General features: G+C 42.2%; 1 protein-coding gene across 4 annotated transcripts in view; it reads right to left on the minus strand.

The window, feature by feature from the left end:
• The window catches only part of dlgap4b (discs, large (Drosophila) homolog-associated protein 4b), a 121645-nt gene that overhangs the window by 89238 nt on the left and 9485 nt on the right, over positions 1–22922 (minus strand). The gene's annotated exons all lie outside the window — the stretch shown is intronic.

Genomic DNA, 22922 nt, shown 5'->3' on the forward strand with positions numbered 1-22922 from the left:
AAAATCGATTGGCAGCCCTATGTACAATTCAAGAAAGTAGGTACGGAACTCATCCCAAAGTTATTAAAAGTGAAGCATTAACTTCAGTCCAAGGAATATGCTCATCTGAAGATTTCAACCGTCTAATGATCAAACGTGTCATTTTGTGAATGCAGCACATTTAAAACAAGACTTTGGTGCACGAAAGTTCCTCATCAAACACAGCTGATTTGAGAGAAAGTGCAGTCCTTTCAAACGTAGCGAGCGAACACTTTATCTAAGACATTGGAAAGTCCTCTGAGGCTGGGTGAGTCAGCAAATATATAAATAAATAAAAGGCCAGGTAATTTACTATTCCAAGATCTCAGGAGCCTACTTATCTAAACTGTAACTGTGTTATCGACTAGAACGAAACATCACACGGCCGTTGTGATTAGGACTCCTCTCTTTTTGAATTTCATATGTGGCGTTAGAACAGATAGAGAGAATCTAATTAGGGCTGAAAACTTCAGATTAGAATGACAAGTCCTCACTTGTAGGCCATATGGCTGCAGGGTTTTTCCATATAAAATGGAGCCATTTGCAGAGTGTCTGTGAATGTCAACCCAATTAAACTGGTAAAGCAAATCCTGTGGATCCTTTGGGTTTTGGGAAGCTTATTTTGTTTAAGTCCACTCCCCCACCCCCTTCTATTGGTTTTATTGGAAATGTAGTGTTTGCTCAAAGAGAACCTCACACCGAGCAAAGACTAAACTGCAGAAAATGAATATAAAATGCTCTCAAGAAACGTCCATTTGTGGCTTTCACAAAGAGGTTTCTTCAACATTTCAAAGCCTGACGCTTTTCTGAAACATTTCATTCGAAGAACTTTTATAGTGGATCTTTGGAGAGGCAGTAAGCTCAAAACTGTTTGCTTATAAATTCTGCATTACGACGTGTCAGTGTAGTTTTTCCACTTTGGAATTATCCGCCATGACAGTACAGGAGCACAGATAAAACTCAGACTGCCTGCTCCAGGCTCATGTTGCAACAAAGGGAGGAGTGCAGGCACTGCAGTTTGGATGGACTGAATGGCAAATTAGTGCCAACATCACCACACTGGATGGTTATTGTGCAAGAGCCGGCATTCTGGTTAGCCAAACCTGATTCACATAAAGCACATGTAAGCAAGCACTCCTCTGGATGAACCAAAGGATGAACCACCAAACCATTTACACACATACAATTATCTTGTATTCCTTTTAAGTACTGTTTTGAGTAGGGCTGAACGATTAATTGCATTTGCGATTTAATCGCGATATGATAGAACGCGATTTTCTAACCGCAACGTTCGCGATTAAAAAACGTGGTCACAAAAAAAAAAAAAAATTAATTTTTTTTTTTTTTTTTTTTTTAAGATGGTACATTTTGCACACAGTGTTTAAAAAGTGCATGCCTAGTGTTTATACTTAAAATTACTTTTTTTAAATTACTTAAATGCACAGTGGCAAAGCCACCGATTTGTTGTTCTTGTTTCTGTAATGAGCAGTTAAATAAAAATTTAAAATGTGGGAAAGAATATTTTACACTAAATGTATCTAATATTGTGTTGGTCATATTTAAATCATTCATTACGTTTTGTTGGGAAAAAAAGAGGATAAAAAAAAAATCGCATATCGAATCGCAATCGCAATATTTTGGTAAAAAATCGCAATTAGATTATTTTCCCAAATCGTTCAGCCCTAGTTTTGAGCAAGGCCTAGCAGATTTGCTGCGCAGGCCATAGCGCTCTGATACCAGTGGCAGCAGCGGAGCCCTGAGAAGCAAACAGGAGGCTAACAGAGAGGACTGCATTCATGTGATAAATCACTTAAAAGAGGTCAACATCAGTTCATATTAGAAAAGAAAATCACTGTTTATTAAACAGAACAGAACACTGGCCTAACAACATGAATAGATTCTATATTTCAAGGCAGACTGGTGGTCTTGCAATGAGCATCACAGCTTCTGATGAAAGCGATGAGGGGTTAAAGCAAATAAAAATGAGGCTGAAGAGGAACAAAAGGAAGGCCACAAAGGAAGGCAGAACCGGGACCTGAAATGTGTGTACCCACAAGAGGCCTTTTAGTTCTGCTTTGAGCGGCGCAACTGTGGCGCGGTGTAAATTGGGCTGGGAATATGGGCAGAGTAATGGATTACTCTCTCCCTCTGTCCTCAAATTTCACACCACATTCCCTTCGCAGAACAGAGACAACTACACGTTTCAAATGAAGAGCAAAGAACACTCGCACAAACACACACTTCCGTGAGCATCAGGGGAAGCGCCGCCACAACACTTCATAACCTAATATTGTTTATCTTGTGAAGACTGACCCTCTGGCAGCCAGTGAATCAGAACCAAACATGATTCCCAAAAGCCCGTTTCCTGCCACATTTCCTGGCAACAAGGGCCCTTGTTTTATATAAGTGTAAGTTTTATCCAATATTTCAACAGGAAGTACTGACTGACAAAGCTGGGCTAAAATATAAAGTGAAGTAAACTACACTGCCTACTGATGTGTTAAAACTCATGAAAGTTTTCTGGCAGCTGGACTAATGACTACTACAATTAAAAGCTACCAAACTACAACCTTTTATATTTTTATTTTCAGAAACATAGTTTAACATCCAGACTTTGCATTTGGGTTGGGCACAATTAATTGGGCTAATCTGAAACTATTTAAAACATGCCCGAGCTACCTGTCAGGGCTTCATCATCTGAGGAAATCAGTCAACCAAGTAAGTGTAGCTTCCTGAAGTGTACTTCCTTAAAGAAGTACATTACTTGAATACTGAATACTGAACAAAATACACTTTGAAATAAATATTTTTTGACATGACAAGCAAGTCGATTTTTGTCAATGTAGTTTGATCACATACAGTGGGGGTACTCAAGATTACTAAAACTGACATAATAAGCAAAGGATCATTTTCACTATTGAAGTGTGCTAGCAAATAATGTTGATTGAGATCAATTTTTTTTAATCAAGTAGAAAAATCACTTTTAGTATTCTAGAGTTCTTCAAACATTGGTTCCTTCCCTCAATCCTTTCAAAAAGCCAACACAATAAAAAGGAAAACATTACAACAAGACTTCTATACAAGACTTCTATAAGAAAGAAATTCACAACTATTGTAGTTATATAATGGCCATTCAGCACTTGCATATTATGTAATTCAACTGAACAATGTATCACTGTATCTATCCATATATACATGTGAGCATTTGAGAATGTGTAGGTTTGTGTGTGTGTGTGTGTGTCTGTTTGTGTGTGTATATGTGTACTTTCCCATGAACTTCAAAGATGAAATAGAAAACGTCAGAAGAAGAAAAGGCTAGCCTGTGGGGGCAGGCAGTGCAGATGAGGTAAGCAAGCCACCCAACACCAGCGCAGGTTCAATTCCTCTTCTGTCTGAAGTACATTCACAACACACTAGTGATACATCCGTCCATTTTACCCTCTTTCTTCCATGCTGGTTTTAACTCACAGTGACCCATCCATTCCATCTCTATACCAAAGTCAGCTCAGGCAACGCAAACTGGACAAGATGGAGGCTAGTCGACAGGAAACTGGAGCAAGAAGTGGAGCAAAAACTGGAGCGTCGATGCCGAGTATTCCCCAGGAAGACGCCTTGGCAGTGAAGCACAGAAAAAAAAGTGCAAGGGGCTGCAATGACATCAGCACGTGGGCGCCCTGAAATACTGTCCTTTGTCGAGATATTGAGAAATGAAATGCCTTGCATGCATGCACTTTGACCCCAAGGTCAGGGTATGCCCTGCTGACTGTTGTCCTTGTGAGTGACTGGGTGGCAGCACTGACGCAACCCAGTGAGACCCTGGCCGCCCACGCTCTGCTCATGACTTCCAGAAAGAATTAAAAGCACACAAGGAAACGGCAAAAGGCAAAAGTATAACCATGCATAATTCATCCGCATTGTGTTTTGTTTTCACAATGTGATATTTGTACTGCTCAGAAGTGAATAACACAAGCCCATCTTTTGCATGTGATAGCACATCTGAGTAACGACACCTTCATAAGAGTTGGTGTACCTTTGGCCACCTGACTCCTGAACCTGAGCCATGGGGTCCCTCTCCTTGTCAACATCTTCAGTGTTGTGCTGAAGAACAAAAAGAAAAGAGACACTTGGCCTACTTCCGCCTGTTCTGGGCCATTGGACTACTTCATACTGAAAGAGATCTGACCCTTGACGATCAAAAGGCTCATTATGCATTTGAGAAAAACACAGCCATTTTCTCTGTGCTCGCCGGAGCGAATACGGGTCAACCTGTTTAATACGTCAGCCTCTCGGAATTGGGCTGCAGATGCTGCCGGCTTGGGTGACAGATGAGTTATACACACAACCTTCCAATGTCAGCATAACAACAAGGTGCTCCATCTGGGAATTACTACTTGCGGTGCTAACAGCCGCTTTCTCACGGCATTTACTTCCCCAAAGCACACAGAGACAGGCATACACACACCGACAGGTACACATACACACACAGAAAAACACACATGACAAGACGCACACTCACACACACAGACACCGACAGACAACACACACATGCCAACAGGCACACGTGAACACACAGACAGGCACACCCATACTGACAAGTACACATACACATACAGACAGACACACACCAACAGGTACACACACAGACAGACAAAACACACATGCCAACAGGTAAACAAACAGGAACACATACACCAAAAGCACACACAGACAAACACACACGCCAACAGGCACACATACACACAGACAGCCCTAACCCTAACCCTGGGGCAATTATGGCCCCAAAATATAAAATGTGGCGAGGCTCATCTCTCCAGGCACTGGCCAACAGTGTGCTTGTCTGCTTGGACTTAGCTCCGGCTCTCAGCAGGCCACCTCAGTGGAGGTGCTGCTGACATTTCGGTGCTTCTCCTTACTGTTTGGAGGGGGCGGACGGACGGGAGGAGGGCACACCCACTGACAAGCCCTAGTACAGCTGAGAAAACACATTTGGACAATCTGCATAGAATAGACTGTATCAGATGAGAGAGATATACACGGAGATGAGAGCAGCTGTGACCTCCTGTTGGTTGGACCAAATTGCGTGGCTTAACGTGCCAGCAGAGCTCCTCACCCCGCTCACAGCCTTTTTTTTTCTGTCTGGAACGCAACACATAGCTGAAGCTAACAGCTAACAGTTTGAATACCAGGCACATATCTATTCACTTTAGTTTCAGAAAAGAAGAAAAACAATTATTAAAAATGGCAGATTATCGATTAGCTTGACAGAGACCTGTAGCCTGTAAGACCTTTGCTGCTCTACACTTCCTACTCTGTTACAACGTAAGTCTATCACCTAGAGATACAAAGATGCCTGTAAAAGCACAGTCGCCTGTGTCCTTAGTACATTTGATTGGACATATGATTTAATTATAATCAAATTGACAAAACTGAATCTAGAAAAGAAAAGAGAATTTGACCACAAATAAAAATGGATTTCATAGGGCCCTAGGCACCTGATCCCATTCCCTCGCCTGAACTGTGACTCCCACAGAGAGGGGCAGATGAAATATTCAGCACAGCACGGCGTTGGGCATATTACCCGGGGGGGGGGGGGGGGGGGTAATGGAGGGTTAGGAGAAGAGCTGGGGAGGAAGGATGAGGAGAGAGAGAGAGGGGGTGGGGGGTTGGGTTGGGTGAGGCCACTGCACTAAAATGCACGTGTCCATGTACAGGTACGAGCAACCTGGCCCTCAGATGCTCTGTGGCAGGGGAAGAAAAAAAGAGAACAAAAAAAAAAATCACAAAGCATTACACTGCTTATCTTCACTCTGTCACCAACCCCTCCTCTCCTCTTTCGCTCTATGCCTCTTCCCATACGATCAACCCCTTTCCCACTCCCCCCCCCCCTCTCTCTTTCTGTTTGTGACACTCTCACATAGGTGACCTTGGGAGGAACAGAGGAGCCTCCAGCCATCGTCATGGAGACAGAATCCAGCTCTAGTTATAGGAGAGAGAGAGAGAGAGAGAGAGAGGGTAGAGAGATAGAAGTAAAGAAAGAGGATTGGGGTGGGGGAGGGGTGTGTGATGTACACAATGAGTCACAATGGAAAATACATTAAATGAAAGAAAGATGGGGGAGACACATGGAGACAGGAGAAAGATAAAAAGCCAGAGGGTGAGAGAGAGAGAGAGAGTAGGAGAGAGAGAGTAGGAGAGAGAGAGAAGGATTTTGCCAGATGAATGGAAGAGGCAGGTTTTGGCATGGAGTAAGACCACAGTGGAGTGCCTGCTCAACCATCCAAGCACTATCAATCCTCCTCTCCCTCTCTCTTTCTCTCTCTCTCTCTCTCTCTCTCTCCTGCATGCTCTGTGCCAGGAGCCCCACTGGCACCAGCAGATCCTGGCCGTCTAAGCCTCTTGTTAGGGACAGGCCATTCCATTTCAATCACGAACCTACAGTAGAGCACGCCGGCCTTTCCACTCATTTCAATCTTGAAACTACAGTCAATTCATCCCTCTAACCCCCCCCCCACCCCTCATGCATCTGAAGCCTGTTCACCCACATCATTATAAGCACAACGAGACAGCTTTGTATCATTTCGGGGCTCAGTATCAAGGGAGGTCATTGGATTGAATACAGAATTAATATGTCAAATTTGTATCCTTTTATGAGGAGGAGCAGTTGGATGGGGTGAAGTGAATTTGTAATGCAACACATGGCCGAAAGCATCACAGCTAGGATTGGAAGAAAGTCATCAGAGCATGAAACCTGTACAGTAAGGCATTCCTGCTCTTACAGTAGAGTGCGAGATGAATGACTCCACATTTACATTTTCTCTCCATTTCTTAATTACGGCTTAATTAATAAATTATGACAGATGAGATTTGGTTTGAGGTTTTCTGAGGAGTGAAATCACCATCCTGCTCACATAATTGATCAGTATGGTGGAAACTGTTTCCCCTGTTCCCACATATGGCAGGGATTTGCTGCAGGTTTTTCTTTGGGGGGTGGGGATGGTCTTGACCTCCCATCAGTTTGGCTCTGTATCAAAGACCCCAGGAAGCTTCAACTGTTCCGCAGGATTCTCTTACCAATGCTTCCCTCATTGCTATGTGTGTCCTACCGTAATGCTTATTAACATGGTTTGGTGAAAGGCACACTGCAGGATTGTCAAGGACCCTCTTCATAGTTTCCCCCTGCTAATGGTAACAGGAGACCAGGTTTTTTAATCAGAAATCAATCCTATTTTGGACACCAGTGTATTGTTTCATGCCAAAATCCATATAGCTTGAATTTAAACTAGTAGTAATACTGTGTCTATAACTAAACGTACGGCAAAGGCAGTGACACCTACTGTATATTACATCCTCTGTGAAGTCGTTCATTTTGTTTGACATAATATGCAAGACATACACTTATCAGGTGTGCTTCATGGCCTTCACAAGGCCTAATATACTGACCAAGCTCCTCGAAATTATAAAACAAACAGCCATAAAACCCAACCACCAATAAATCAACCAAACCAAAAACATCAAAACAAACCCCTTAAAACTCACAGAACACAGAAGAAATGTAACCTTTCAAAACAAACCCCACTACTGTTCCGACAGACACGCCATAAGCACTCTGAACAGAGGAGAAAGCCTGTGTGAGAGGGTGTCACTGTAGAGGTGAGGCATCTGCTGCAGGTAATTGTGGCTGTATGATTCACGTCGGGGTGAGAGAGGTCCTGGAGAACCACACTTGTTTGTGGTTCCATTAAAGCTCAGGGGGATCCCAGAATGGCACTTACAGGGAAGATTGGTCATTGATTTAATAGTGTGTACTGAATTAAGAGGAGGGGGGGGGGGAACAGAGATTGAGATGGGGGGCCGAGATTGAGATGGTAGATAAATGGAGAGAGAAAGGGGTATTATGTATTCTGCATTCTGTATTCAAACGCTGTGTTTAAAGCGTTTTGCTTTGGCAATGCAGAAAAAAATGCTGTCATGCCAATAAAGTTCAATAAATTGAAACTGAAATTGAAATAAGGAAAAGTACAGAGAGTGCAAACTGACAAGAAATACCAAGGGGGAATAAGACTGCAGAGAGAGAAAGAGAGAGAGCAAGAAAAACTCAAATGAAAAGAAGGAGAGGAGAGGGAGAGATGATGAATAGAAAAAGCAAAAGTGGATGAGAAAAGGAGCGAAGAAGAGAGAGTGAGATGGCGAGAAGAAAAAAACACAGAGACAGAGAGAGTTAGAGAGAGAGAGAGAGACAGAGAGGGGGGAATGATGGAGGTTTAGTAATGAAGAGCTCTCGAAACCACCTGAGGTCCACGGCGGCTGAGTGAGAGCATACGGCCCTGCAGTCAGCCTGCCTGCCACAGAGACCCAGGCCTTAGAGTGGACACACAGACACAGACACAGCCACTAATCTCCATACGCAGCATTATTAAATTATCATTTCACACTGTTCACCTGGGGAGATTAATCGTGGGTTAGGGAACGAGCCACAGAGCTGATCACAGTGCGGTTAGTTGTTCCCATGGACACCTTTTGTGTCAAGAGACTGGTAATACACCCTGGTGTTGTTGGTCACTGAATGTTCCAGAGGAAGCTGTCAGTGTGAACCTCAATAGCATATCAACAATATGCCTTAACATCCAATTACCTTTTTTTTCCAGAGCTACAGCCCTCTTTATGGAAAACTTGGGGTGGATAACGCCCATAATCACACAGAGCAGAGGAGGGCAGTGACAAAAGCAATGTTTTCCTGACTCAATCTGCTGACGGTAGGGGTGATGTGGTGCCGAGCACGTAGCCATGGTGTTCATGTAATTAAGATTCCCAGGAGCACGATGACAAGAGGTGGAGACAACAAAAGTGCTCAAACCCAGTTAGCTCTGCAAGATAAATGACGCTCTAAGCGCACGGTGATACTCAACACAAACAACGCGGCAGCCCGAATCAGAGGCCGTTTTAATTCCTATCAATTGATGTGTTCTCCGATCAGCGGCGCCACCGGAATCCAACTCACGCACGCATGCATATTTCACAGTCTGGTTCTGTGAGATTGATGGCCGTGCAGTCATGGGATTCCTTCAAACAAGAAGCTCAAAAGAAACATTGTCTGCTGTTGTTTTATTTCTTTTCTGTCAAGCGTACAGTCTGTCAGGATTATCTTTGCTGTGTTAACATGCAGAAAAAGACCTACAGCTGAAATGGATGCTTGGGGCTACACACATTATAGTCTCCTACAAGTAGCCACACTAAGTGCATTGTTGCATTGTTCTGCTTGTGAAAAGGATCATCCTGCTCCACACATCGTTGCCACGGAGGGGTATTAAGCCTAAGAACATATGTAAGATGTAAACTAGATGTACCGGTACATAATATGACCACCAAATCAAATTGTCATAAACTGTCCTGTTATAAATGTATGTATTCTTGCCTTCAACTAATAATCCATAATAATAATGCATGTTTTATATGATATATATATGAAATCTTTGCCAAACACTATATGACCACCTGCCTGTGTGCAGAGGCCTTAATGCACTGGTCTTAATAAATCACAACAGTGCCTACATTTACATTGCATTTGATAGTAAGGTAAGGCTCTACCTACCAAAGACACACCATGCTGTATCCAATCTCATTAGTATCTCATTAGACTCTGTGGTATGTCTAAATTAGCATTTTCATATGTAAATTAAAACACAAAACTATTCAACAAGATTGAAATACGACAAATAGCAGATCTCTGATGACTATCTTCAGTCCCTGTAAATCGCTATCATCAGCTGCACGGCATCGTAATGGCAACCCCACACCCGCCGCACGCACATAAAGGTCATGCAAATGAAACATTTCAGTCATCAGTGAAGTAATGGGTGAAGATTGTGTCATTGATTAGCCCTGGGTCCTCTCCCTGGCATGTATCGAACCCTGGGCCTCTCCCTCTAAAATGCCATTGTTCAGTGACATCGAGTCTGGCTCGCTTGCTCGGGCCGTCCGCTCGGGCCACTTAATTGGCTAATTATGTGTGTATTAACTCATTGCCCTGATCATTCGGTCCCGCATGCTGAACACCGCACAAGGTCGTTGTTCTAATTAGCAGCTGCTGGGCTGCCCCTACCATGACCTTGGGCTGGGTCAATGCCGAAACACACCACTGCCTGCTCACTTGCCCACTCATACACACACACACACAAAAAAACAAACACACACACACACTAGAGCTGCAACGATTAGTCGACGTAATCGACGACGTCGATTATGAAAAATTGTCGACGATGATTTTTATTGTCGACGCGTCATAAAATATATATAATTTTTTTTTTTTGGCAGACGCTAACAGAGCTACCGGTAATTTTCATTCGGCATTGCAATGCACTATAGGAAGTGCGAAATAGTGCATCTTTAACTAATAATAATTGACCATCATTGAGAAAAATGGAACAGAATCTGCAAATAGCGTAGCATACAAATCATGCACCGTTTTCTTTGCCCTCCGTTCTCGTACCTTCATGTGCTGCATATCAGAAATGGCCGACTGAAAAGCGAATTATTCTGAGACGGCTCATGTTACCATGGAAACAATAAACAAAGCTAGCTTTAGTAGCTGCTGCATATGAGATATGGCTAACAGAAAAGTTGTCATTTTTCTCAATGATGGTCAATTATTAGTAGTTAAAGAAGCACTATTCCAGTATTTCAAAGAGAATGAGCTGTGGGACCACAAGAACAGTGAGTGTCTAGCAGCAATTATCATAGACATATATGATATATCTATAACTTATAGTAAGGTTTAAGCTTACATGTTGGAAAACAGAACGTCTCATGGAGGATGCTTGCTAACGCTATTTCATTTATGTTAAGTGCAATGTAGTAAATCAGTGAATTATCAGAGTAGCCTGTATTTTCGTTTGTTCTGAATAGTTAACCTCCTCCACTTAGCATTCTTCAAACAAAAGATTGTGGAAAAAATATAGATTTCATAAGTTGAATTTGAATGTCACTTGCAGCCCAGTTATTCTTGCGTTATTTTGCACTTGCAGAGGCTTGATTGCTAATTTGAGTTACTTTTAAAACTTTATTTGCACTTTCTCTTTACTTTTAAAAGCATATTTGCACTTTAATTTGTATTACTATTTAATTTATGTATTATGATTACATTTGTTACTCAAATACATTTGAAATTCAAATTCCAACATTTTGAGTCGTTATTTTAATTTGCTATGGGAAATAATCATTAGATTAGTCGATTAATCGGAAAATTAGTCGATAGATTAATCGATTACCAAAATAATCGTTAGTTGCAGCCCTAACACACACACACACACACACACACACATACAGAAAGACCTTGGCCATACATAGCTCCAAAAGCTGCATCACTCTTGAGCTGGGGAGTGAGTTAATGAGAGACGGCTATGGCAGCAAAGGGCAGAGGCAACAGAATGATTGTTGTGTGGGCCACAGGCAGGAGGAGGAGAGACACAGGGTTTGTTATACCACTTCACTGGCTAAGAGAGAATGACCTCATGATAATATGATATCATAATATGATACACATGACCCTGACAGCTATAATGTGCTACATAATATCACCAAACACCAGATACAGTAGATACTGTTCTTTCCACACATTCAACATGCAAAACACACGCTCACACACACACACACAAAGAGACTTTGACATTCCGAAAGACAGACACTGGGGCTAATCTAGTTTTCATATCACCAGAGAGAGACTCATGAATGTTTATGGTACTTATACTTTTATATTGTGAGGAGGGACCTCACATTACCTTACTGCATTATTGGATCCCTGCACCTCATGAAATGATGACTGTAGTTCCTGTCCTCATGACAAAGCTGGGCTATAACCCCTGACAGACACACTTGTGATGTCTGAGCTGCTTCACTAAAACCAGTACTGCACATTCCACAACCCAATCAATAACAGGTCTTAAGCCATCTACTTTTCTGTGTAACTGTATTTCAAATACCTGTTGTTGTAGTATGACTCATTTGGCCAGCCCAAATATTTACTTCTAATGGCAAGTTAGCTAGCTGTACTGAGTTTCTTTCCCGCTTCTTAGAGATATAAACATTAGTTTTGGATATGTCCAATGAATTTGCACAAAATAATTGAAGCATTACATAAAGGCAGTCCAGCAGCGTCAGCACGGTTAGTCCAGTAGAAAATTGTGGCCCTCCACTTAATACGGGCTCTGACTGCACATTTGAATGGGGCTTATAATGGCAATTTGACCAAGCCAATCAGTCCTTCTGAATTCATTCTAAAAGATTATCCAAACATATTTTTTTCTGGAGAAAAGTAAAATATTCTAATACATAATATATATTTTGTATTATTCCTCTTATCGCCGCTGTATGTAAAAGCCAAGAGCTTGATAAAATAGTTTAATTTGTTTTAACAGTTGCATTGTGTGTGCATGCATGCATGCATGCATGCGTGTGTGTGTGTGTGTGCGTGCGCTATCATGTGCTCAGTGCTACACAAGTAATGCAATCTCTTAGCCCCTTGCTAAGCATTAGATATTGAGATTGAGGATAATGCAAGGGCAGACACAGCAACAATCTCATTTACGGAAAAGGCTCCCTAATTACAGGCACACACTGCAGATGACAGATTACAAGGAGCACTACACAGCTGTGTTATTAAGGTGTTTCCTCCCCTGATTTCATCCTCCAGTGGCTAATTGCTAATTCACAATCTGACACTCCGTGATTAAGTGTAGTGCATCCGATGTTCCGTATGAACTCCGCAAGATTTTCCCATAAATCGGCCTAGGACGTACAGTAAGTTCCATCAGAAAGAAAAATGATCTTGTTCTTCTTGCTTCTTGCGGATGCATCTTTTTAATTGTGTTCCTGTGTGAAGAACAGATGAGGGGCGAGCAGAACCTGATCCAACTGCCCTGGTCTGAAACACAAACTAATATAGAGGCGGTTAGCCTGCAGCTAATTCCTCTTAAGTTGCTTGCCAGACCAGCCAGCATTGCTCTTGCTCTCACTCTGTCTCTTTTTTTCTCTCTCTCTCTCTCTCTCTCTCTATCTCTCGTTCTCTCTCCCTCTGTTTCTCTAGCTCTCTCCTAAAGGAGGCTGCAGTGGTCCAGCTTTTGTTGTGCAGTCACTCACCGTAACGTTATTGGGGAGAGCACAAGACACTGATGGTATTGTAGGGATACAAAGGATGCTTTCTGTCCACAAAAGGAGCCCCCTTTTTGCTTCCTTTTGGATGGATTAGGCATCAAGGGTAGAATTTAGACATCAGTCTAAGCTCTGTCATGCTGGGTTCTCTCTGTGAATACACAGCACGATTATGGTTTGAGGTAAATCTAAAATTGGACAAATGCAACATTTAAAATCACCTTTTTTGCTAAAATGGAGTCATAGTCTGCTTTCAGTAGTCTGGACCATACAGATCTCTATAAGGCAATTACAATCAGCAATAAATCAAGACAGATCATCTCCACAGTAATTTGCTTGCATAACCATACCTTCGACAACTAGCATAAATTACAGAAAACAACTGGAAAACAAAAACGGGGGCAAGCTGAGTAACACATACTGAACTGAGCTGTTCGCACAAGCTGAATCGGGCTGTGGTGACTGCGGAACTGCAGTCAGATTTGTGTTTAGGGAGATTTGCTCGATTCTGAAACCCATGGGAGATTATAATGGAATCCTCATTAAACGTGCCCCTTTAAGAACCACATTTAAGTCCTCTTAAAGCTGCCCGCAGTACAAACCAAATGACAAGTCCTCTTAAAGCGTCCCCTTTAAGAAGCACCCGGCAAGTTCCCCTGAAAGCCATCCCTTTAAGACTCTCTCGCAACATGCTCCCCAAGGGCTAGCTTAAAACTCTGTCTATATTTGCAGATTTTTCAAACTCATAACAGAGCAATCTGTCGGTCTGCACTGGCTCATTGCATGTGTGCTTGGCTTCCTCTATCTCAGTCTGTTCTTCCTGAGGTCAAGAGAAAATTTGAGGGAGCTGAGAGGAAAAAACGTGATTTTTTTCCCCCTCTGGGTTCTGGAATGATCTCTCAGATATGGATGGAGAAGAATCCACCAAGACAACAATAACACTGAACAAGTGGCGAATTAATCTATAGTCTGTTTTAAATATAGCCAAGCGGAGTCATGTGCTCGTTCGTCACTGACTAGATAAAGCATGTCAAAACTGTTTTTCCATCTGATATATTCCCTAAATAACTACCTGAGCGGCAAGAGAACAGTCCCTTGTCATACCATCTCCTCATTAGACTGCAAATAGCAGTAACATGGGACTGTGTCACACAGAAACTGTGTCAACATAATAATCATATTCAAGCTTCTATGATTTATGATTGTCCATGAACATGAACAGAATCTATGACTATTACTCTTACTATGACTAAACAAACACAAGCAATATCAGTAAAACGTCCCTGGATGTTCGTGGTATGACTAATACTGTTGGCTGAATGCAGTGTACGTATAAATCTTCTTCCTATAGAGTTTCATACTGATCAGCAGAAAGGTCACATTCCTTGATACAGACAGGCGATCAAGAGGGTATCTTCCCTATTTCATTTTAAGCCCCATCCCCTGTGTATTTTGGTGCTATTTATACCATAGAATGAAATGAGACAGAGATAGTGGGTGAACATAAAGAGAAAGACAAAAAAAGAGAGGGACCTTAACATTACATTATCTACCCATCACCGATGGATTTGAGACGGTCACAGCTTTGCTCCTCATGGGAAGATAGCTGCAATTGCCTTCCATCAGCGAGGATCAATGGGAGATCTTCCTGTAACCCCGGTCTAATTCTCCACAACACAAAAGCAGGCAAGTGGCAACTGCTGTCTTGTCTAGAAAACGAAGAGAAAGTGGAACTGTGTCTGTCTCAATGGTCGGAGAGAGAGAGGGTTTAACCTCCACAATGTAACCTTGTTTCCTGGTCAGGCCCATGGAGAGAGGGAAAGAGAGACAGATGGCAGAGAGAGAGAGACAGAGGGAGAGAGAGAGAGAGAGAGAGAGAGAGAGAGAGAGAGAGAGAGAAATACAGTCTGGGTTGAAATATAGCTGAGTTTATTTCTGGCCATGGCTGTCTTTGTGGCAGGTACTGTATCAGGTGTTGGCCGGTTAAGGTCATTTTAGTGTGTGTGTGTATGTGTGTGTGTGTGTGTGTGACAGACAGAGAGAGAGAGAGAGAGAGAGAGAGAGAGAGAGAGACAAAATGCATACTCACTACATTTGTTTACAGTCCACTGTCCACTACAGTAATGGCCACTACAGCTGTCAGACCAGTCTATTCATGTGCTTTATGCTTCAGTTCTCATCTTCCTCTCACTCACCCTCCTCTTCCTCTTTCTCTTGCTCTGTTCCATATCTTTAGGGCTACATTAAGTCTGTACAGCGGCAGAGCTGTAAGCCGGGGCTCCGTTTGCTAAAGGGGGATGCAGACTATTTTCAAAGCAACAAAAGGTAGTTTGATATTGTGATACATTTATAAAAGTTAAATAAAATAATTAAGTAAACACATGACCAGATGGACAAACTGTACTTGTAGTTATCTAAACCTTGAGCGGATTTGACACATAACTCCAAATATGTGGCAGATAATATGAGTGCATCACACGAGAAGGCAGACAATCTACTTGAAATGGACTTGAAGATCCTTGAATTGAACAAATGCTTCAACACATCTGACAGAAAGTGACAGAAAGAAAATGACTGATGAATAAACTGAGGAAGAGCTGGGGTGCAACATTGATAGGTTAACGAGTTTCTCTGCACCTTAGAGTTCAGGGCAGCATGCTTCCATTAGATGATGGGGTCAAGGTTACCGTCAAGGTTACCATCCTTTACAGACAATCAACATGAGCACAGACCAAGCCCCGCACAGCTATCAACATTAGCACAGACCAAGCCCCACGCAGCTATCAACATTAGCACAGACCAAGAAGTCTTAGCAGCTTCTGAGTCAGAATCTTCTATTATTTTCAGTGGCTATAGACCCACCTCCCAATGGAATTCTGGGAACATCCAAATGCCCCTTGGGAAATGTCAAAATGTTTTTCTGACATGGACATTCTGTTAGCGATTTTACTCACATTCCTCATATTCCTGTGAACATTGCTAGGTGAGGGGGATCTTGCTTCAAGCTGGGTGTAATAAAGAACAGCTTGAGATATTTCCAGAGTCAAACTCTCAACCTGAGCTATTTAGTTCATGCTTCCCTGTGAAGTACTCACACCAGCCATATGATTCAAAGATTTCCCACCTGACAACTCAAAGGTCATATTCTGCAAATAGCGAGTAACATTTTTTTCATTCTACTTCGCACCGACTGCCAAAGTGACTCGTCAGGTGTCCCACAGTAAATGTGCGATGCCTGGTTGTGAATTCCATGTCGGAATCATTTCTGGTGTTATAAAAGCCTACACTACCAAAGCAACACTATGCAACAACGTGACAATTTTCCAGGTGCGTTTTTAAAGGCAACTAGTTTTGTTATCATCTTCAAAATTCATCTCAATGGCCTAATGTCATGTGAAAGACAGAAACAACACGTGTTGTGCCACTAGCCAGCCAGGATATGCATTATGTAGAAAAGCTTTCACAACACCACATTGCCAGCTACAAGTTATCAGCTATCAGCTACCACATTGCCAGTTGCTGAAAAAACACTGTTTGTAAGGTTTTTGCATGACTTTTAGGCAGTTAGCTCGCTAGTTTTGGATCAAAACTCCTTACTGTTGCTTTCAGTACATTCTGTATCATTTTCCATGAGCCAACAATGGCATCTGAAGCCCCAGAATGTGGGGTTGTCTCCAGTGACACTAACCCCTACTTCTCTGTTCCCTCCATCTTTGTGTTTGTCTTTCATCTTACCTCCTCTCACTGCTGCCCCTCATCTCAATGACTCTCCTTTTCTCTACCCTCTTTCCTTCTCTCTCACACACATACAGAGTTCTTCAATGATAGCTGTAGCACTGAAAATTAGGTTAGGGCACAGACACGGGTCTATTTAAAGCCGAACTCCTTGAACGATGATACAAATAAAAACTGTCCCTGCTGCAAAGGAAGAGATCAAAGAGTGAAATAAGTGCTATTATGGTACGCATAAAAAATAAAAGAGGTCTTTGGCTGAAAATCGAGCTTGTTCAGAATGCAAAGACTCTTACGTGTGGGTCTGCTTACTAAAGTAGCCTATACAGTACCTATTGCAGGGAAACGACCAATTCAGTAACTGTTGAATGTCAATTGAAGTATTTATGAGCTGTTCAGAAGGAAGTCCTTTGGGAATGACATTTTCTGGGAAAACAGAATAATATCTGAGAAATACTAAACACAGGAGAATTTACTCTACCATATTGGATTCAATTATCCTCAATATGCATGCATAAGTACCCTTAAGTATGTCACAGTTACCCAACTGAGAGAAATCTAAATCTTATTGCAGAATATACTTGTGTCTATTGTTGTTAAGTAGTGCTAATTTCACAGGGAATTTAAATAGAATTTTAGTCAGTCTTTTTTATAAATATTTGTAATATGAGGTGTTCATATTCAGTTGCTTTCACTTTATTTTTTTTGGGGTTACAGAAAACAACTCCTTATTTTACTACATTAAAATAGTTTGTTTCATTCAAACAAGCACTATTAAATTCTACACAAACAAGGAAGTCAACCCCCTGCTTTAAATACATTTACATAAAAACATTTCCATTAAACGACATATTGGGCAAAACTTTAAAACCAATATTCAAAACCAATATGTTTTTTGGAGAGGAAAAAAATTAAATATCAGGTACTTCATACACAAGATACACACCCCGCTTTTCATCAGGGAAAAATATGCTTCATCATAACTCTTGTTTTGAATGAAAGGGTGGTCGAGGAGAAGTTATTATTAAAATAACAGACGGCAGGTTTAACATCACATGTAAATGGTGCATATTGAATGCTTGTTCTCACGCTGAGAATGTTTTCATTATCATAGATCAATTCAGATAACACTTTGTTCTTTTTGAAACTTTTCAAGATGGGAGACAATTACAGAGTATCTTTTTAGACCATGATAAACATGTTTTTTACCTGGAAAAACAACCCTGAGGATGTTCCTGTTCCTTCTGATACCTATTATTTGTGAAGCGGAAGATGAGGAGATGAGATGCAGATTAGACAGTCTGGAATAATACAGCCCATACTGCGCTCTCCACTAACGTGGTTTATAAATGAGCAGAACACAGGAAACTGTGAACGTGGTCTCAAAAAAGTCCACCAAAACGTCTTGCTACTTATACCCTGTGCTGATGGTATTAAAAAAGTTTTAGAAAAGAAACTTTTCTTCGTCTTCCATGAGGTTCAAAAGCTACACAATCATTGTTAAACAAGTGGTAGTGAGCCCCTCATGGTTCAAACATACTTACATACACATTCCTACAAGGCTATATATGTCAGACGCATGCTCCACACCTCCCATAGGCACACACACCATGGGAACCACATGCTCTCCTTTCACAACAGGGCCAATCGAGTGGCTCAACAACCCCCCGACCAGACACACAGAAAATCGATGAGCATTATCAGGTCCGTGTGATACACACAAGACCACCTCCCCCCCCTCCAGGCAAACAGAGCCATAAATCCCCCAATGTTATCCGTACTAAGTGGAACCTCAGACACACGTGGTCCTCCGTCATTGGATCAAAGGGATTGCTATGGTGGACGTCCCACATGCAAGCTTCCTCCGTGTGCGCGGATGCAGAGCAAGGCGGCACCACTGGCGGTCACTTCACTCGACACACAAGGGCTGTCTAAATGGTGAAAAGAAATGTGAAGGAAAAGTAAGAGAGTTGAAATGGTACATAAAAATATACCCAAATAGGGAGGCGGGTTCTCAAGGCCTGGCCACCAGCTTTTGCAGTGAAATGTATAGGGCTCTATGAAATTCTTTTTTTTTTTTTTTCTGTTTTATTTTTTCCAGATTCAGTTTCATCAATTTGATTATCGAATCATATGTCTAATAAAAACAATGTACTCAGGACTTAAACATATTTTGTATCTGTCTAGGTGACAGACCTATGTTGTAATGGGGTAGGGAATGTAGAGTAGCAATGCTAATATAACCCTGAAGGCTATAAATACAGTTTAATTTAAAATTGCAAATGTATTTAAGGGGAAATTACCTCCTTTCTGGTTATAAGACTTGTACTGAGTCAGTAAGCTACTTTTGTTAGAAAAGTCTACATAGTACAATTGAAGCCTTTTGGTTAATCTTAAATATTCAGATGCTCCCCCAATGGCTAACTACCTTAATCTTTTGTGTCAGTCTACAACAAGTGACCGTATTTTGTTGTTCGGTTCCCGATGCATAGGGATGCGTCTGCGTGTTCCACATCGTGGCATTCATAGGGCCCTAGAAATGTCACCCTCAGTTTGCCAGCATGTTTGTTTTCCATATTACCAGGCCTGTCACTATGCATATAAGGCAACAAATCCCATAATAACAGCTACAACACATACTCTCTGAGGGAATGAGAAAAAAAACACCATCAAGAATGGGAGTTAGCCTGAGTCCTTATCACTCCCCTTCAGTACTCAACCCCCCCCAGATTATGGCCCATTGTATCGCCTGCCTGTTTGTTTGTCGTCACTATTGTGTAAATAATACTCCCTCGGCCAAATGTAATTCTTCTCCATCCTCCTCTTTAATCTCAGTAATAGAATTAAATTGTTGAATATAGGACAGATCGGTCAGTCGGTGGTCAGAGTCAGTGCTGTGCTGTGCTGTGCTGTGCTGTGCTGTGCTGTGCTGTGCTGGGAATCAGGTCAGCCCGGTGTCCTGTGCGGGCACTTTAAACCAGCTGGTTATGCACAACCATTCATTAAGCACTCGTTATTGCCATTATGCCTGGTATGATATCTGCCACTGCAACACATTTAAGCAGTGAGACTGCTTCATCTCATGCGTGAGCGTGAGTGAGTGCTCTGATCTCTCCTAGAGGCTCGGGGTTGGAAAACAGTGACTGATTCGCGGGGCAAAAAATGGAGGGGTAGGAGTAAAAAAAAAAAAAAAAGGGAGCATCTCTGTGATGTATGAAAGCATTGCAAGCTGTAATGGACTGACTGATAATTGCTGCACCTGTGATGAGGCTTTTTGTTTGAAAAACAGTAAAACAAAAACAAAACAGATTAAACGTCACGCACGCAGGCGCGGCCGTCGCCGTAACCACCATCTGGGGTCACTGAAGCCAGGCAGAACTGAAGAGGGCAGGGGCACTGGCAGGGCAGACTGAGTGGGCACGAGGCTGGCATGGCAGGCAAGTGCCACTGTTGTGTAGCTGTCTGAAATACAACAGGGCACAGCAGCAGTCACAGAGGAGCAGAACGTCCAGTGCGGGCTGCCTTGGAGATGACATCTTTACAACCGGACATGCTTGTACAGAACACTGTTTCAACACACACACACACACACACACACACACACACACACACACACACACACACACACACACACACACACACACACACACACACACACACACACACACTCTCTCTCTCTCTCTCTCTGTCTGCATTTCTGATGTGGCTGTGAGCAACGCTTCGCTGGAGCTAAGAGGAAAGACAAAGGAAAAAATATGCCACTTCTGTAACTCGGCTATGTCTGACTTGTCATGCTTATAGCAGCAACATCTGTTCCTGCCAGACGCTCCATGTACAGACAAAATCAGCAGCATAACTTACAAAAAAAAAGAATCTCAAGACACTGTGATCACAACAAAGTCAGCAGTTAAGACTATTTTAGAACAGCTGTAAATGAATTCATCTAATCCCTGTTTTGCATAGTAACAAGTCTCTGTGTCCACTGTATGCATCTGATTTCTTTGGAAGATACAACTTCCTGTTATTGAGCAGAAGCCAGCCCCCTGTGTCATGTGACACTAATGGAGCAAATCAATGTGTCCCACACATGTCAGCCTGTGTTACGATATCGAAGTGTTTAGTCATGTTAATGACAATGAGTTTGAATGCGTAGATACACCGTTTTTGCAAAACTTGTGGTGGTCAAACCTACAGAAAGTCACGTAGAAAGCATTGTGTGCATACCCACAAAAACTATAACATCAAAAGATAATTCTGTAGACTGCGGAATATATTTATATAGAATAAAACTAAACCAAACCATATCTGGTCACTCCTGGTTTAGTGGGTCAATCCGCACGCACGTGGGATGGGTGAGTGGATGGGAATATAATCTCCCCTCTTACCGTCTGCATTAGAAACAGAATAAATGCTTCGGAAAAAAAGGCCAATTTAAGAATCTGTCTCCGGTCTCCAGCTAATTGGCCTGATTTGCCTGCCTACCGCAGTGATAAGTGAGTTAAAGTCATACAACTTTAATGGGCTGGTTTTAATATGGTCCCTGAGGTGTGCCAAGCTGTCCTTTGAATCTGGCTCGCTCTTTCACGGCAGTTCACACACACACGCACGCACACACACACTTGCCCAGATAAAAGGCTCACACTGGGTGAGAACCATCAAGGCCTTTGTTTCACTGGTGCAAGTGTCTTCATGAAATCATAGAGAGCAGTAAAGTCATGACATATACGGCACATAAAACAAGGAAACAGCAATAGCTATGAAGTAGCCTTGTGGTGTAAAGGGACAATGACGCTGTACTAATGGCAATGAGCAGAAGGACTGATAATGTGTGTGCACATTTGCACATGTGTGTATTTGTGAGTGAGTGTGTGTGTTTGGTAGAGGCTCTATCAAAGTATTCAGATTGTTAGTACAGTCTACTTAGGGTGATGGACGCAAAAAAAATAAAAAATGCATGGTCATAGCATCTGTCCAAGGTTCTTACTTTTTTTCTAGGTCAAGGGTGGGAAGACAAGACACCCAAAAGGACAAGCAGACACAAAAAGTGAAAGGTCCATATGGTGCAGGGCTTATTAGTTATACATACAGCAGGTTTCTTCTTTACACCCCTGTGAGATGCTGACAACGAATACACAAAAGTGCCATAAACTGTCATGCTGGTTTTTTTTATACACTGATGGTATTTTAAACGGTGGGAGCAAGTCCCTGCGAGGCTACTATTTCTGACTTCAGAAGCAGTTAGCAATACATCACATTATTGAAGTTCCGCAGGTTAAATGGTTTTAGTGGGCTAACCATCCAACGTGTGTGTGTGTGTATGTGTGTGTAGGTTTGTGCATTTGTGTGTGTGTGGATAAATTACTGCAATCTATGGTGGTGTTCTCTGAGCAATAACAGCCATTGTCCACTGAACCAGATTATAATTGATAGGGATAATGGTCAACAACAACAACACACACACATAAATACAAACACATCCCCCCCCTTTTTGGTGATCCTGCAAAGCTTTGGCTCTGTTGTCCATAAGCCTTGGCCTGGTGTCAGGCATGTGATCTTGCACTGCATCTCACAGAAGGAAAGGCCCTTTTTATTTGATTTTCTGTAGTTCTCAATTTTTTCATTTCCTTACATCATCATCATCATCATTCGCCCATCCTCCTCTGTTTATCTTCCCCTTCCTGCCATCCCTTTAGCTGTATACCTCCCTCTCATTGTTCATCTTTCCCTCATTTAAAATGTGATCATCTCCTGCCTGCTATCTCAGGTTTAGCCCTCTCTCTCTCTCCCTCTCTCCCCCCCCCCTCTCACTCTCACTCTCTCTCTCTCTCTCTCTCTCTCTGTCTATATTGAGTAGTTTGGTCTAGCATGACCTATTGTTTACACTCTTTGGTTCTGAGCAATACTGAATAGTTATTAGTGAATCATTGAGCCTTGCTAAGAAGACACTTCACTGTAGCAAACAAGCTGTAGAAAACACACAAATATGCCTGCACACACACATAGACACACGTACACAGTCTTTCTCTCTC

This window comes from Clupea harengus, chromosome 5 (genome assembly GCF_900700415.2).
Source record: "Clupea harengus chromosome 5, Ch_v2.0.2, whole genome shotgun sequence".
Taxonomy (NCBI): domain Eukaryota; kingdom Metazoa; phylum Chordata; class Actinopteri; order Clupeiformes; family Clupeidae; genus Clupea; species Clupea harengus.